The sequence below is a fragment of the Ranitomeya variabilis genome, chromosome 1, assembly GCF_051348905.1.
Source record: "Ranitomeya variabilis isolate aRanVar5 chromosome 1, aRanVar5.hap1, whole genome shotgun sequence".
Lineage (NCBI taxonomy): Eukaryota > Metazoa > Chordata > Amphibia > Anura > Dendrobatidae > Ranitomeya > Ranitomeya variabilis.
In genome coordinates, this window is record NC_135232.1 from 666,842,298 (window position 1) to 666,858,630 (window position 16,333).

Genomic DNA, 16,333 nt, shown 5'->3' on the forward strand with positions numbered 1-16,333 from the left:
CTGGCTCCCTCCAGCGCATAGAGACTGATAAGTTAACCTGTAGCATTCTATTGCATTTAACTTCCCCCTATCCTCCAATCACATTCCTTATCCCCCTGCTTGTACCATTACTGTTCTTATACATGAAGAACTTGTTAACCCTTGTTCTGTCTCCTGTGTGTCACTGCATCCTACACACCTGCTAGCATCCTACATTACTTCCACCGGTTCTCTGTCTCGCCATAGTTTGAGCTGGTTAATGTGGTATACCTGGTACAGCTTTTTTCTCTCTGGTTGGTGGACCTTGCAATTGACGTTACTCAACTTTTTGACAACCTCGTATGGCCCTTGCCACTTGGCCAGGAATTTACTTTTCACTATGGTGACCAACACTCCATGTCCAAACTGTTTCAGTCTTGCTGACCGATTGTAGACCATTGCTTGGGCCTCTTGGGCTCAAGGGAGGTTCTCCTGCACAATCAGCATCACCCTTGCCGATCGGCATCACCCTTACACTTTGGTGGCATATAACCTCCACTTCCCAGTTCTCCTTTGCAATTGCCAAAGCTCCCCTAGGGTGCTGTCCGTATAGCGGCTCAAATGATGGAAACCACATAGAGGCTTGTGGGACTTCTCTAACAGAGAACAGTAGGTACGATCGCAGGCAATGCCAGTCTCGGTCATCCTTCTCTATTACCTTCTTCAGCATAAATTTCAGGGTCTTGTTGAACCTCTCCACCAGGTTGTCCATCTGCAGATGTTACACCGGCATCCGAAGTTGGATAATCTGGAGAGCCGTACACAACTCCCTCATCCCTTTGGACATAAAAGGAGTCTCTTGGTCTGTCAGGATCTCCTTTGGTAGGTCGGTCTGGCAGAAAATATGGACTAGCAGGTTACTAGTCCATACTACCAGGATTTATTGATGACCCCTGGCAGACTTAACTAAAGGCCCAAAAAGGTCTATGGCAATCTGGTCAAATGGGACTTCTATTATAGCCATCAGCACAAGGGGACTGGGGTAGTGGGATACGGGGGTAATTAGCTGACAGGTAGTGCAGGATTGGCAGAAATTAATAATATCCTGGTGACATCAGGATATTTGAAGGACCCACTCTTGAGTTTTTTCTACTCCTAGATGCCCACCCAAGACATTAGAATGGGCCAAATCTAATACCCTATGCCTATAGGGACCCAGCACCAACAACTGCTCTATCACTTCCCATCTTGGTTCAGTGACTCTATAAGCAGCTCCTCATTTAGAGTAAAATATGGAAACCTGGTGTCGCCCCCATCTCTTGAGCAGCCCAATTTATCACAGTCACATTATCAAAAGCCCCTTTCAACACAAGATTTTGCATTTGGGCAGTCCCAAAATTCCCCCCATAAGCCCCCAACTCCGGAATCTCATCTTTACGGGTCACTGTCTCGTCCTCATCACCAGCAAGAACACACAGGGGAAACTCATCCACCTCCGACTGCACCCTTGCCTTTTCCCTCAAGAGTACTCTGAGCTCGTGGGACTCAGTGCCACGGTTCATTTTTATCGTCACTCTGGCGACGGGGTAGTCTTTGGTGTCCCCGTGGATACAGTGGAAGCTCATGTGTTTTTCTGGGATCAACTGGTGGGGTGGGGGTGGCGCTGATCAGGGTCACCATACTCCCTGAGTCAAACAGTTCTGACACCAGCACTCCATTTTTTGTCATGGGACATACATGCAAACCCTCACCGGGCTGAAAGTCCACACTGCAGGCAGGATAGGCATAGTATGAACATCGTCTGCAGTCCATCTGTTCATAGGACATAGGACACCAGGCGGCTATGTGTTCAGGACTGCGATATTTACAGCAGAGTAAGTCTTTACCGGCGGCCTTTGGCAGCCCCCAGCAACCCCTTGGGACCTTGGACTCCTCCCAGTGCTGTCTCTATTATCCCTCTTTTGATATTCAGGCTCCTTCTGGGTATCTCAGTATGACATTTATTGGTTCATGGCTACTCCACTCTCTGGTGTTTTCCACAAGTTTTCATTATGTTTAGGAGTACTCCACCGTTATATTCTCTTTATATTTAGCTGAAAGGGAGATCACCTTAAAAAAACATTTGTGGATAGGTTTTCAACCTGGTTATATGACTTGTGCTATATAAACTTTGTTCTAGTCTAATGTCAAATATGCTGGATGTTCAAAGATATTTTGGGTTTCTTCTTGCTGCCTCTGGCACTGGGTGCCTTGACTGTGTACAAGGCATCATTTTATCTGAAAATTAATAAACAATTTTCGCTCGCAATGTAGTGGCCAGTGTCAAAAAGCTGGGTTTGCATCCTAGGTCATTGGTCTTCCAGCAGGAAAATGACCCCAAACATACTTCAAAAAGCCCCCATAAATGAATGGAAACAAAGCACTGGAGCGTTCTGAAGTAGCCAGCAATGAGTCCGGATTTAAATCCCATTGAACATCTGTGGACAGATCTTAAAATTTCTGTTAGGAGACGGTGCCTTCAAATATGAGAGACCTGGAGCTGTTTGTATAAGTATAGTGGCCCAAATTCCAGTTGAGAGGTGTAAGAAGCTTGTTGATGGTTATAGGAAGCGATTCATTACAGTTATTTATTCCAAGGGGTGGGCAACCAAATATTAAGTTGGGGGTGTCATCAATTTTGTCCAGCACATTTTTGTGGTTTTGTGTGAAATTATGTAAATTTGCCTTTTTTTTCTAGATTTTTTTTGTGCTGTTCCAATACGCACAAAGGAAACAAACGTGTGTAACAAAACATGTTGTAATTGCAATAATTTTCAGGGAGAAATACTTATTTTTCTGGAACAATTTCTAGGGTGCCAACACTTTCAGCTATGACTGTATTTATATAGATTACTTGTTTGGGTAGGGGGGTTATACAAATCATTGGGTTATTTCCTCAAAGAGGTTGTCCACCTTTGATGACAATTTTTTTATTACCTCAATGCATGCAATTGGGGCTAAAGATCTTTTTGCAATTGGTTACATTACAAATTTTGCACCGTTTCCCTCCTATAGCCTCTGTAGTACACTGTCTATTGCTGACTGCAGAATGAGTTAGCAGGGTTGACCACATTATCTTTATTTTAGCAGATGTGTTGGAGACATGATGGTGGCACTTACTATTATATAGGTAGGACAGATTCTCCTCCTGCTCTTGTTAGTGCCACTTTCCTCACACACTCACCAGCTCTCCAGTCCCTACAATGGCTGCTGGTGGGGTACCTATCCATAAGTCTTGTCCCATTGAAAACATCACATGAGAAAACTGCTTTTCTATTGGACAAGATTGATGGACAGGTCTGGTCACATTTTTCTGAACCATAAAAAGGAAATCAAAATGGTCAAAAATAATTAAAAAAAAAATCTTTATACTCACCTCTCCTGCCACATCTTCAAATTGCCTCAACTCGTGTCGAATTCCTCAGGCCTCTCATGCTGGATCAGGACTTCCAATTTTGATGAGGGTCCAGGAGGATTCTGCGCAAGCACACAAAAGGTCGCGGCATCATGACATCACAGCAGTCCAGGCCCAAACAAAGCTGAAAGTCGTAGGTTAGCGTGAGATGCCAAGGGATTTCAGAGGCATCAGTGGCTTTCAGAAGATGCGACAAGGACTGGCCAAGTAACGGGGAAGCTCAAAAGGGCAGCGAGGTGAGTATTAGGATTTTTTTTATTTTTTACATATTCCATTTATCATGCTCTGGGGTCTATAGAGACCCCAGAAGATAATTAGGGAAATAAAATTTGTGGAGAATAGCTCTCCCGCAATTTAATTTTCCAGGGTGGAAAAGTGCAGGAAGGGGTGAAGTCAAAGTGATCAGCTCATCTCTAGTTAGCAGTACAGCAGAGTATATTTTAGGCCTGGTAAATCATTGCATTTCCTTTCACTCTTAGGGCTCATTGAGATGTGTATTTTTAAGGAAGAAAAAGAATGATACGTGTTTCAGTGTCTTCAGTGTGTATGGATAAATAAATTACTTTGCAAAGTTAAACACAGACGGTACGCTGACGTCGTCTGTGTGCTGTACGTGTTTTTCATGGACCCATGCGCTTGTTTTGAACCATGCAATCCATGCTGCTGAAACAAAAAACAGACATATCTCTGTGTGATTTGCACAGAGCCCCAAAAAATGGACATGTGAATGGCCCCATAGATTATAATCGGTAGGAGTTGTATCTGTGAAAACTACGGACAGAAAACGCATGTGCAACATGGGCGTGTGAAGGAGGCCTTATGCCCTTGCCTGTGATTACAGCCTTTGTTCTTGTAGTCCATACATGCAGCACCCGTGAATTGAGAGCGTGTCATTTTTCACACTTTTATGTATATTATAGAAGGTTTCTAGGATACTAAAACAAGCCGTGCCCTTATAATAAAATGGAAGCTGCACATTGGGGGCTGTAATCAGACCGTGCACCTCATAAATCTCCTGCCTAACTATGGGCATCAAGCTGAACACAGTTAATTTAAACATTTTTAAATGCGCAGCCAATATAATAGATGTAATTAACCCCTCCCTCCCCGACTCCCCATCTAGATATATAAAAAGGGGACCGGGGTAATATTCCGACTGCCAGTGTTCAGATCTTGGTCGCCGGCACTATTTTCACAACGCATGATATTTTCTGGACCAGGTGAACAGATTAATTAACACCGCACAAGCGTGCCAGCTATTAATAGTCACATCCCACAGCCATTTCCCTGGCAGGATGAGAACCGTGTCTATGTCTCTCCGGCATTCGCGTCCTTTGTCATTCACTTCCTCTTTAATCTTGTTTGAGTATCCGGCTCACTCGTCCTTATTTTATTGACTCAATCACAAGGAGATCTGTCACTTTTTATAAAAATGGTCACTTGCCGAATCGCATCAGGCAATATCGTGATTCTGCACTCTATAATTTAGTACCTTTATGAAATTGCAATTTCAGGCCTCACTGCTTGTTTTTTTTTTTTCCCCCTTCTAAAATGTACTTTAAGAATTAGTCAGTCCGTCCACAAATCAGGGGAATTTATGCACAGTTGTAATACAGTTTATGGCCTCATGGTACATTGCTTCAAAAACAGCAGATGTGAAATTATGATAAATATAATGAGTGTTTTTTTGCCTGATGTAGTGGAGTAAGGAATGGTCTGTCCCATGTTTACCTATCCCATACAGTACATTTAATGTCTTAGTCAGGGCTGCTGACAAAGTCTGATTAATGGCCTCATCTCTTTTATTAAAGATAAGGCTAGCACTGCATTCAGGAGATAGCAGACACACCATTAATCTTGGTAAAATGAACAGTCAAATAATCACAAGTCAGAAATGAAATCTACATACATTAACGCTGACACTCAGCCTAGCATAAGAGCCACCATAAAACACAGAGTGCGAGTCGGGGACGCACCAAACCTTTTCATTTCCCAGCTTTCTTTATATTTAAAGCTGCATTCTTCCATTTTTTGTAGCCTTTGCTTTGTTTATGGCCGCAGATTCTTTGTTACTTATAATATCTGTAGAATTTTTTGCTGATTTTTTTTTTTTTGCGTATCTATTTTTGCTGTTTTTTTGGCTGATTTTTTTTGCTAATCCTTTGCTGATTTATTTGGCTGATTTTTTTTGTTCACCAATTTTTCTTGCTATTTATGTTTTCCTATTTTTCTGCTGATTGTTTTTTTTGCTAAATTGTTGCAGATTTTTTTTTGCAATTTTTTTCACTGATTTTGTTTTGCCAAACCTTTGCTGATTTATTTGGCTATTTTTTTGGTGATTTTTTTCTTTGTTTACTGATTTTATTTGCTAATTTTTTTTTGCCGATTTATTTTTTGCTATGTTTGCTGATTTTTACTTCCTATGTTTTTGCTAATCTTTGCTGCCATTTTTTAAATAATTTTTTGCTGATTCCTTGCTATTTTTTTTTGTTTACTAAGCAAGTTTTTTGCTGCTGATTTTTCTAGAACATTCGATAGAGTCATAAAGAAAAGGATTAGTTATTCATTCCCTTGCTGTGTTATTATGATGATAATGTGTGCAAACTGTAAAGCGCTACGGAATATGTTAGCGCTATATAAAAATAAAGATTATTATTATTATTTTATTCCATACGATCTGTTTTATCACAAAATATTCTGATCGCATGATATATTCTCATGCTTACATTATAATAATAGTTCTCGTCTACATACACAAAGCCTTCTGACAGTGTCATGCTTACGATGTTAATTAATATTTACCCATTAATTACCCTAATAACGACTTGCCTTAGGATATCAGTGGTACAGATGGTTCATAGAAAATATATCCCACAGTATATTTTTGCCACTTAGGCCCTATCCATGGAGGGATAAATATTAAAATGACAAAATGGTATAGATTCCAGATTCCCCATGGTTTGTCTCAGGAGAAACCTATAGTTCCAGTAACCCACATGCAAAAAAAAAAAAAGGCATTTAATAAAAATCCCATGAAGCAGATGCAGCGTCGATATATTAGGAGCACAGAGCAAGCGACAATTAAGTGATGCACTGGAAGGTCATAATACTGATCTATGCTCGGAATTAATCACAAAATACATTAGAAAATCACAGTGACCTACAAATTTTTGACAAAATAATTTTTCATCATGTTGGCAATTCTTTAGTCTAATATGCCTGCTAGGTACAGGGTTCAAAGCTGTCATTTATTCCCCATCTTCCTGTGACAAGCGGCAACCTGTCTTCAAGACAAAATGAACATTAGCCGCGCTCACTACACATTAGCCAGTCTTAGCATATAACTAATGATAATAGGCAGACAGAAATGTTCAAGTCTGAAATAATGTTCTCTTTGTTTAAGAAATTTCTTTGAGGTTGGGTAAAAAAAAAAAAAGAAATGTATTTTATGGTCAAATATAAATATCCATTTTTTTAATAAATAAAAAATAAAATAATCTAATATTAAAAAAATAATTTTGACATCACGCCTCTCGAAGAGTAGACTTTTCGAAAAGAAATTTTGTCTGGATTAACTCCCCTTAGTCTGAGCTTGTTTACTTAGTTTTTCGGGGCAGGATTAGGCTGTTTGCGGATAAAGGGTAATAGGAATTTCCTGGTTTTATAAAGAAGTTCAACCACATTATTGAATTTTGGGATGGTTAGTGAATGTTGACAAAGCATACAGGAAAAATGAAGTCATTTAAACACAATTGTACAAGTAACATAAGACCCACGAGTTGGATGTGGCTGGGGGGAATTCTGTTCTATCAGAAAAGACATTGAGCTGTGACAACATTGATGTCACTATCTCTCCACAAGACCGTCCCTTTTTATTTTCCGTATTTAAAAGATATTAAATGCATATTGAGATTTGTATATATTTATATTAGAAATATTATTATTTTTTCCAAAATCCATAACAGTTCTTTTAGTTTTTATTTTCTAAGTTTGTCTGTTATTTAACACCATAGGTTTTGCTTTGTTTCTGTTTGTTTTTGGTTTTTTAATAAAGCGAAAATTATCGCATGAATGTAATCAGAATTATATTTCTTCAATAAAAAAATGTATTTTTGAGTCAGATTTTCAATTTTTAATAATATTTTTTTTTTAAATGCTATGACCGATGCTGAAATGAGAAGCAAGTAAAAGAGCTGGTTTCTAGTGCTAAATCCCAAGGCACACATGGGCTGTCATGTGGACCTTACAGATGGGACATTACTGTCATGTGCCTGGGTTTGAATCTTTGTGCCATTGCTTGTAGTCAGCTTCTCTGTCTGCAGAGCCACAGCAGATACACCTTTTCAACAGGTGTTTACTTTCTGTTATCCTTACTTCAGTCTTTTTAGGGTAACAGGTGTTTAGTAGTGTTGAGCATTCCGATGCTGCAAGTATCGGGTATCGGCCGATACTTGCTGTATCGGAATTTCCGATACCGAGATCCGATATTTTTGTAATATCGGATATCGGTATCGAAACAACATTAATGTAAAAAGGTGTAAAAGAAAGAATTAAAATAAAAAAAATCGCTATACTCACCTGTCCGACGCAGCCGGGACCTCGGCGATTGTAAGCGGCAGCGTTGTTTCTTTAAAATTCGCGCTTTTACTTGCTTACGTGAATTCCCGGCTTCTGATTGGTCAGGGCGGCCATGTTGCCGGGACTCGGACCAATCACAGCAAGCCGTGACGAAATTACGTCACGGCTTGCTGTGATTGGTCCGCGTCCCGGCAACATGGCCGCCATTAACCAATCACAAGCCGTGACGTCACGGGAGGCTGGACACGCGCTTATTTTGAAAAGCGCGCGTGTCCAGCCTCCCGTGACGTCACGGCTTGTGATTGGTCACGGCGCCATATTGCCGGGATGCGGACCAATCACAGCAAGCCGTGACGAAATTACGTCACGGCTTGCTGTGATTGGTCCGCGTCCCAGGAACATGGCCGCCATTAACCAATCACAAGCCGTGACGTCACGGGAGGCTGGACACGCGCTTATTTTGAAAAGCGCGCGTGTCCAGCCTCCCGTGACGTCACGGCTTGTGATTGGTCACGGCGCCATATTGCCGGGATGCGGACCAATCACAGCAAGCCGTGACGAAATTACGTCACGGCTTGCTGTGATTGGTCCGCGTCCCAGGAACATGGCCGCCATTAACCAATCACAAGCCGTGACGTCACGGGAGGCTGGACACGCGCTTATTTTGAAAAGCGCGCGTGTCCAGCCTCCCGTGACGTCACGGCTTGTGATTGGTCACGGCGCCATATTGCCGGGACGCGGACCAATCACAGCAAGCCGTGACGTAATTTCGTCACGGCTTGCTGTGATTGGTCCGAGTCCCGGCAACATGGCCGCCCTGACCAATCAGAAGCCGGGAATTCACGTAAGCAAGTAAAAGCGCGAATTTTAAAGAAACAACGCTGCCGCTTACAATCGCCGAGGTCCCGGCTGCGTCGGACAGGTGAGTATAGCGATATTTTTTATTTTAATTCTTTATTTTACACATTTATATGGTTCCCAGGGCCTGAAGGAGAGTTTCCTCTCCTTCAGACCCTGGGAACCATCAGGAATACCGTCCGATACCTGAGTCCCATTGACTTGTATTGGTATCGGGTATCGGTATCGGATTGGATCCGATATTTTGCCGGTATCGGCCGATACTTTCCGATACCGATACTTTCAAGTATCGGACGGTATCGCTCAACACTAGTGTTTAGTTTACTCAGTTGTCAGCCCTATCACCTTTTGGGTGCGGCTTTATATACTTTCCCCTCTTCTGGTATTTCCTGCTGGTGATAGTCTCATTTGTATGTCATATTGCTGTAGTGTAAGCCAGTCAGTGAAAGACCAGCTAGGGTTTATCTCTCTACTGTTTATGTTCTTTACCCTGTACCTATTTTATGTTTCTTTTTAGGAAGTAGACGGCTTGATATCTAACGGTACATACTTAATCTGTTATTTTGTATTTTGTGGTTTGATTTACTCGCTCTGGGATCTTTCTATTTCAGCACACTTTGCCTTCTGTAAGTAATTTGCACTGTACTCTGCCCTCCGGTTCTTTAGGAAGAAAGTGAAGAGCTCAACAGCCTTTCACACAGCAGAGTCTAGGTTGCCATCAAGTCTGTGGTTAGGGCTATCTCAGCTCACACAGGATCCACTAGGGACTGTGAGGCCAGGATCTCTGCACAGAAAACAGTAGGGTCAGTTGCAGTTTTTAGTGTGTTACCTATTTTACTAAGTGAGTTGCTCTATCATAACAGTTACACAAACAGAATCACCCCTCTAGAGTCTAAGGCTTAGGGCTCGAGCAGATGACCAAATTTTCCATCCAAGTGCAATCCGACAAAACATCAGATTGTACTCAGAGCAATGTTATTCCATGGGGTCGTGCACATGTCCAATTTTTCCTCAGACCGAGCCGATTTGAGGAATAAATTTGCACCATGCATGCCAGAGTTTAATCAGATATCAGTTGGCCATGCAAGTCAACGTGTGAGTGGAAACCATCGGACTGCACTCAGATGATATCTGAGTGCTGTTCAATTTCTGCATACTCACAGAGTGGAAGATGGAAATATTATTTTATTTGCTTGTATAGCACCATCATATTCCACAGTGCTTTACAGACATAATCACTGTCCCCATTGGAGCTCACAATCTAGATTCCCTATCAGTATGTCTTTTGAGTGAGGGAGGAAAGTGGAAAACTTACACAAGCATGGGGAGAACATGCAAACTCCTTTGCAGATGTTGTTCTTGTTGAGATTTGAACCGAAGACCTCAGAGCTGCAAAGCAACAGTGCTAACCACTGAGCCACCAGGGTTCCCTATTACATTCTGCTCTATTAAAAAACATCAGTTGAAAACAATTAACATATTCAACATTTATGGATATCTTTGCACCCAAAGCAGTGAGCTGCTGTATCTTTTGTGTTTCATTTTGTAATCCATCCAAAGCCGCCTGCAACTGAAAGTTTACTTTGAATTTGTCTTGGGCTACTTTTTTTTTGCATTTGGCATTTCGAGGGTGTCTGCATGTATTTCAGCTGTACACTTCTTACCATCTGTCCAAGGCTGTTGTAAATTAGAGCAGATCATGGCTAGTTCCTATGTGTCCTGGGTTTGCACAATTTGATAAAAATGTGCACCGACAATTTATGCCATTGAAAATAATTCCTATATTGTTAGGATTTGCTTTATTGGAACAATGACTACAGCACCATATTTGTTTGGGCAAACGCTAGATTGGGGTGCAGAATTTACTGGATTCACCTTGCCTCCCATAAGAAAGAATGGTTTTGGTTGCAAGTGAATCCCTAGGTTGGGATCCTTAGAATAATCATAGCTGGAGGCAGTAGACTGGTAGAACAAGAGAGTAATGATGATGAAGTACTACAGTCACGAGGAGGACAGTCCGGATATGATTAACCTTGGTGGGATACTATCATGTCAGAAGCAAGCAGAAGATCTGTGGATCAAGAACTACAAGAGTCAGGTGTAAGATCCAGCAGTAAGAACAGGTCTGTTTTCTGGTGTATACCTGGCACCAGAACCAGGAGAGGCACACCAGATAAGGTGCGATACAGAAGGGATATCCAAGTAGTGTGGTCAAAGGAAGGAATGGAATACACACTAATAACAGACAAAAAGCACACCAGGTTAGGAATAAAGTCACAAATAACTGGCAACACAGTCATTAAATTGAAGATTCAAAGTGGTTACTGCTTCAGTTTACTAACCAACATCTATATATATAATTGTCTAAGGTCCACTTCTGTCTATTTGTCTGTTTGTCTGTAATGGAAATCCCGCGTCGCTGATTGGTCGCGCCCGGCCGGTTTCGATCAGCGATATTGGGGCAGGATTTAAACACCGCTTCACTTTTCACTATTGATGCTGCCTATGCAGCATCAATAGTAAAAAGATATAATGTTAAAAATAATTTAAAATAAAATCATGATATTCTCACCTACCGGCGTCCCCGGCTGCTTTTCCCGCTCCTTGCGATGCTCCGGTCCCAGTAATGCTTTGCGGTAATGACCGCAGATGACGTAGCGGTCTCGCGAGACCACTACATCATCACGGGTTATTGCCGCAATGCATCACTGGGAGCGGACCTGGCAGGAGCATCGCTAAAGGCCTGGGCTGGATCCGGAGGCCGCCGGAAGGTGAGTATATAACTATTTTTTATTTTAATTATTTTTTTACAGGGATATGGTGCCCACACTGCTATATACTAGGTGGCTGTTATATACTGCATGGGCTGTGATATATACTACGTGGGCTGTTGTATACTATGTGGGCTGTGTTATATACTACGTGGGCTGTGTTATATACTATGTGGGCTGTGCTATATACTACGTGGCTGTGCAAGATACTACGTGGCTGTACTATATACTACGTGGCTGTGCTATATACTACGTGGGCTGTGTTATATACTGCGTGCGCTGTGTTATATACTATGTGGCTGTGCAATATACTATGTGGCTGTGCAATATACTACATGGCTGTGCTATATACTACGTGGATGTGTTATATACTACATGGCTGTGCTATATACTACGTGGCTGTGCTATATACTACGTGGCTTTGCTGTATACTATGTGGGCTGTGTTATATGCTCTGTGGGCTGTTATATAATACGTGGCTGTGCTATATACTATGTGGCTGTGCTATATACTACGTGGCTGTGCTATGTACTACATGGCTGTGCTATATACTACATGGTTGTGCTATATACTACATGGGCTGTGCAATATACTATGTGGCTGTGTAATATACTACGTGGCTGCAATATACTATGTGGCTGTGTTATATACTATAGGGCTGTGTTATATGCTACGTGGCTGTGCTATATGCTACGTGAGCTGTGTTATATACTACGTGGGCTGTGTTACATGCTACGTGGCTGTGCTATATACTATGTGGCTGTGTTACATACTATGTGGCTGTGCTATATACTACGTGGGCTGTGCAATATACTATGTGGCTGTGTTATATAATACGTGGCTGTGTTATATGCTACGTGGCTGTGCTATATGCTATGTGGGCTGTGTTTTATACTTCATGGGCTGTGTTATATGCTACGTGGCTGTGCTATATGCTATGTGGGCTGTGTTATATACTACGTGGGCTGTGTTGTATGCTATGTGGCTGTGCTATATTTCTCTGCTGTATCTGTGCATCATGAATCGTGGTATGTGTTAAAGGGGGCCCACTGAGACTCTTTCACCCGGGTGTTGTGAATTCTGCTCTTGGGCTCCCTCCGCTGGTTATAAGTGGTAGCGCTGCTGTCTTTGGATCGCTGCATTCATCAGGTGTGTCCACTTATTGCAATTCGGACTGGGCTATTTAGTCTTGCTTGACCCTTTAGTCAGTGCCAGTTGTCCATTGTTCCTGGAGGATTCACATCCCTGCCTGGTCTCTCCTGCTTTGCTGTTCATTTCAACAAAGATAAGTTCTGGCTTTGTTTTTTGCAGTCCACATGCTGTGGGCTTTATTGTTCAGTTCTTTTCCATGTTTTTGTCTTGTCCAGCTTGGCCTGCATAAGTATTTTTTCAGCCAAGCTGGTATCTCTGGAGATGCAGATATACCCTCCATATCTTTAGTTAGATGTGGAGATTTTGTATTTTCTGTGGTGGATATTTTCTAGTGTTTTAATACTGACCGCATAGTACTCTGTCCTATCCTTTCTATTTAGCTAAGGTGGCCTCCTTTGCTAAATCCTGGTTTCAGTCTGCGTATGTAATTTCCCTCTACTCTCACAGTCAATATTTGTGGGGGGCTGTCTATCCTTTGGGGATTTTCTCTGAAGCAAGATAGTTTTCCCTTTTCTATCTCTGGGGGTATTTAGTCCTCCGGCTGTGTCGAGATGTCTAGGGAGTATTAGGTACATTCCACGGCTACTTCTAGTTGCGGTGTTAGGTTCAGGGTCTGCGGTCAGTACAGGTACCACCTTCTCCAGAGTACGTCTCATGCTGCTCCTAGGCCACCAGATCATAACACCCGGGGCCCTCAAAAACCTGGAGCCGGCCCTGGCTTCACCGATTGGTCGCTCCCAGCCTGGTGCAACCAAACAGCGTCAGGCGCAGTCCGGCCGTGAATTGGCTTGTGTAATAATTATAGGGGATAACTCAGGAGACTCTTTGCGTGGAACAAGACAACTACAGGACAAAGTTTTATAAGTGATAAAATCTACATTTTAACACAGTGATTCAAACAGGTGCAGAGAAAAACTAAAGTCCACAACACTTGGTGTAAATATTAAACGCAGGTTAGCAGTCTATAGGAAACTTCAGAGGAAAATGCAATCACGCAGAAAGTCTATGAAGCACAATTATTCTTGAGGATACTTGACACGAATAAGTCCTTGTTTTAGTCCAAACACAGATAGATATGCATATAAGGCAGTTCAAATAATATCTTAGCTCAACCAGGGAGGCCTGGGTAAAAGTCTCAGGTTTTTGCAGAGCAGCAACAGCTTACATGTCCAGCAAATGCAGATGGAAGTAAACACGAGCAGCAGATGAAGGAGGATTACTGGAAACTGGTGTATGCAGCAGGAACTCAGAGCAGAGTAGCAGGATAACCCCACAGGTTCACAGGAGCAGGTATATAGCCAGGGAGTCACCAGAGTCAGGAGCTGGATGCAAGGCAGAATACTCTAGCACAGACTGAAGACTGAGGTGGAGTTTTATAGCAGGAAGACACAGTGCACATGAGACCAAGGATGCCATCTTGGAAAAGGGCAGTAATGCACAAAAGGTAATAAAAAATGTTCAGAGTCCTGACATTACTCCCTCCTTAGAAGCGGCCTCAGGACGATCCTGGACCTGGTTTCTCAGGGAATCTCTGATGAAAACGAGAAATCTTCTGTTGGGCATTGATGTTTTCCACAGGTTCCCAATAGTCTTCCTCAGGGGGATATCCCTGCCATCTTATCAGATATTGGAGCCGATTCCTGCGAATCCTGGAATCAACAATTTCCTCCACCACAAATTGTTATTGCCCATCAATCACCACAGGCTGCAGAGGTGGCACAACACATCCCTGGAAGGTATTAGGAGATACAGGCTTTAGTAAAGATACATGAAAAACTGGATGTACCTTCATAGTCCTAGGCAGCTTCAGCCGGCAGGCCACAGAGCTCACAATACCGTTGATCTTGAAAGGGCCAATGAATTTCTGTCCAAGTTTTGTGAAGGAATGTTTAACTTCAGATTCTTAGGCTACTTTCACACTAGCGTCGTACTCGGCCCGTCGCAGTGCGTCAGGCTGACGTACCGATGCTAGCAGTGAATGCGCTGCACAACGGGGCAGTGAATGCATTTTTCCAGCACATCCGCCGCCCCATTGTAGGAGTTCCGGCCGCGCATGCGCGGTCGGAAATGGCGGTCCGTTGGCAGCAAAAAACGTTACATGTAACGTTTTTTGCAGCCGACGGTCCGCCACAACACGGCGCAACTGTCGCACGACGGTTGCGACGTGTGGCAAAGCGTCGCAATGCGACGCTAATGCAAATCAATGGTGAAAAAACGCATCCTGCAAGCACTTTTGCAGGATGCGTTTTTTCAACCAAACGACGCATAGCGACGTGCAGTGCACGACGCTAGTGTGAAAGTAGCCTTAGTTGCAAACCACACGGAATCTCCTACCTTGATCTTGGGTGCAGGTTTACAGAATCTATCAGCCGATCTCTTATAACGTTCTTGAGCTGTGGTCAGGGATTCCTTCAGAACCTCCAGATTTTGCCTCATCGCAGTCAGCCTTTCCTCCACTGCCGGAACCGGAGAATTAATTGGAGACCTAGGTAAGATACATGGATGATAACCCAGATTGGCAAAGAAAGGTGTAAATTTAGTGGAGGCGCTCTGAGAATTATTATAAGAAAATTTGGCTAACGGCAGCAACTCCAACCAATCATCCTGAAGATGGCTGACATAGCATCTTAGATATTGTTCCAGCGTCTGGTTGGTACGCTCAGTCTGACCTTTTGTCTGTGGATGGTAAGCGGAAGAGAGACAGACATTAATATTGAGTGCAGAGCAAAACCCCTTCCAGAATCTTGAAGTGAACTGTACTCCACGGTCAGAGATGATCTCATCCGGTACCCCATGCAACCAAAAGACATTCTGTATAACCAAGTTCACTGTATCTTTAGCTGAGGGGAGGCCGGTGCACGGAACAAAAAGAGCAGCTTTAGTCAGGTGATCAACTACCACCATGATTGTATTCATGCCCCCCGATGTAGGCAGCTCCACAATATAGTCCATTGATATAGACCCTCAAGGGCAGGACAGAACAGGTAATGGTTGTAGAAGACCCGTAGGTGCCACATGAGGAGTCTTGTAATGAGCACATACCTCGTAAGAGAGAACATAGTCCTTGGTATCCTTCAGGCAAGTTGGCCACCAGAAGAATCGATACGTCAATCTCTGAACAACATGCCACCCTTAAAGACAAGATTAATATCCACAGGTGGGTTGGCCAGAAATACATCACCGTCATGGGCCTCCCTGCACTCCTTCCACAAGTCCTGATCGTGGATAACTCCGATGAAATTGTCATCAGATAGAATGGTCTTGGACGGGGCTCCAGGTATGCAATCCGCAGCATGGATTCGGGATAAAGCATCAGCCTTCCCATTACGAGAACCTGGACGGTACGAGATAACAAAGTTAAATTGATTTAAAAATAAGTTCCAACGAGCCTGACGAGGAGAAAGACATCTAGCGGATCTAAGGAACTCTAAATTGCGATGGTCAGTTAGCACTATGATCTGTTGTGCAGCTCCTTGCAGATGATACCTCCATTCTTTGAAAGTCGCAATAATAGCCAGCAATTCCTTGTCTCCCACGTCGTAATTCTTCCCTGCTGAGGTTA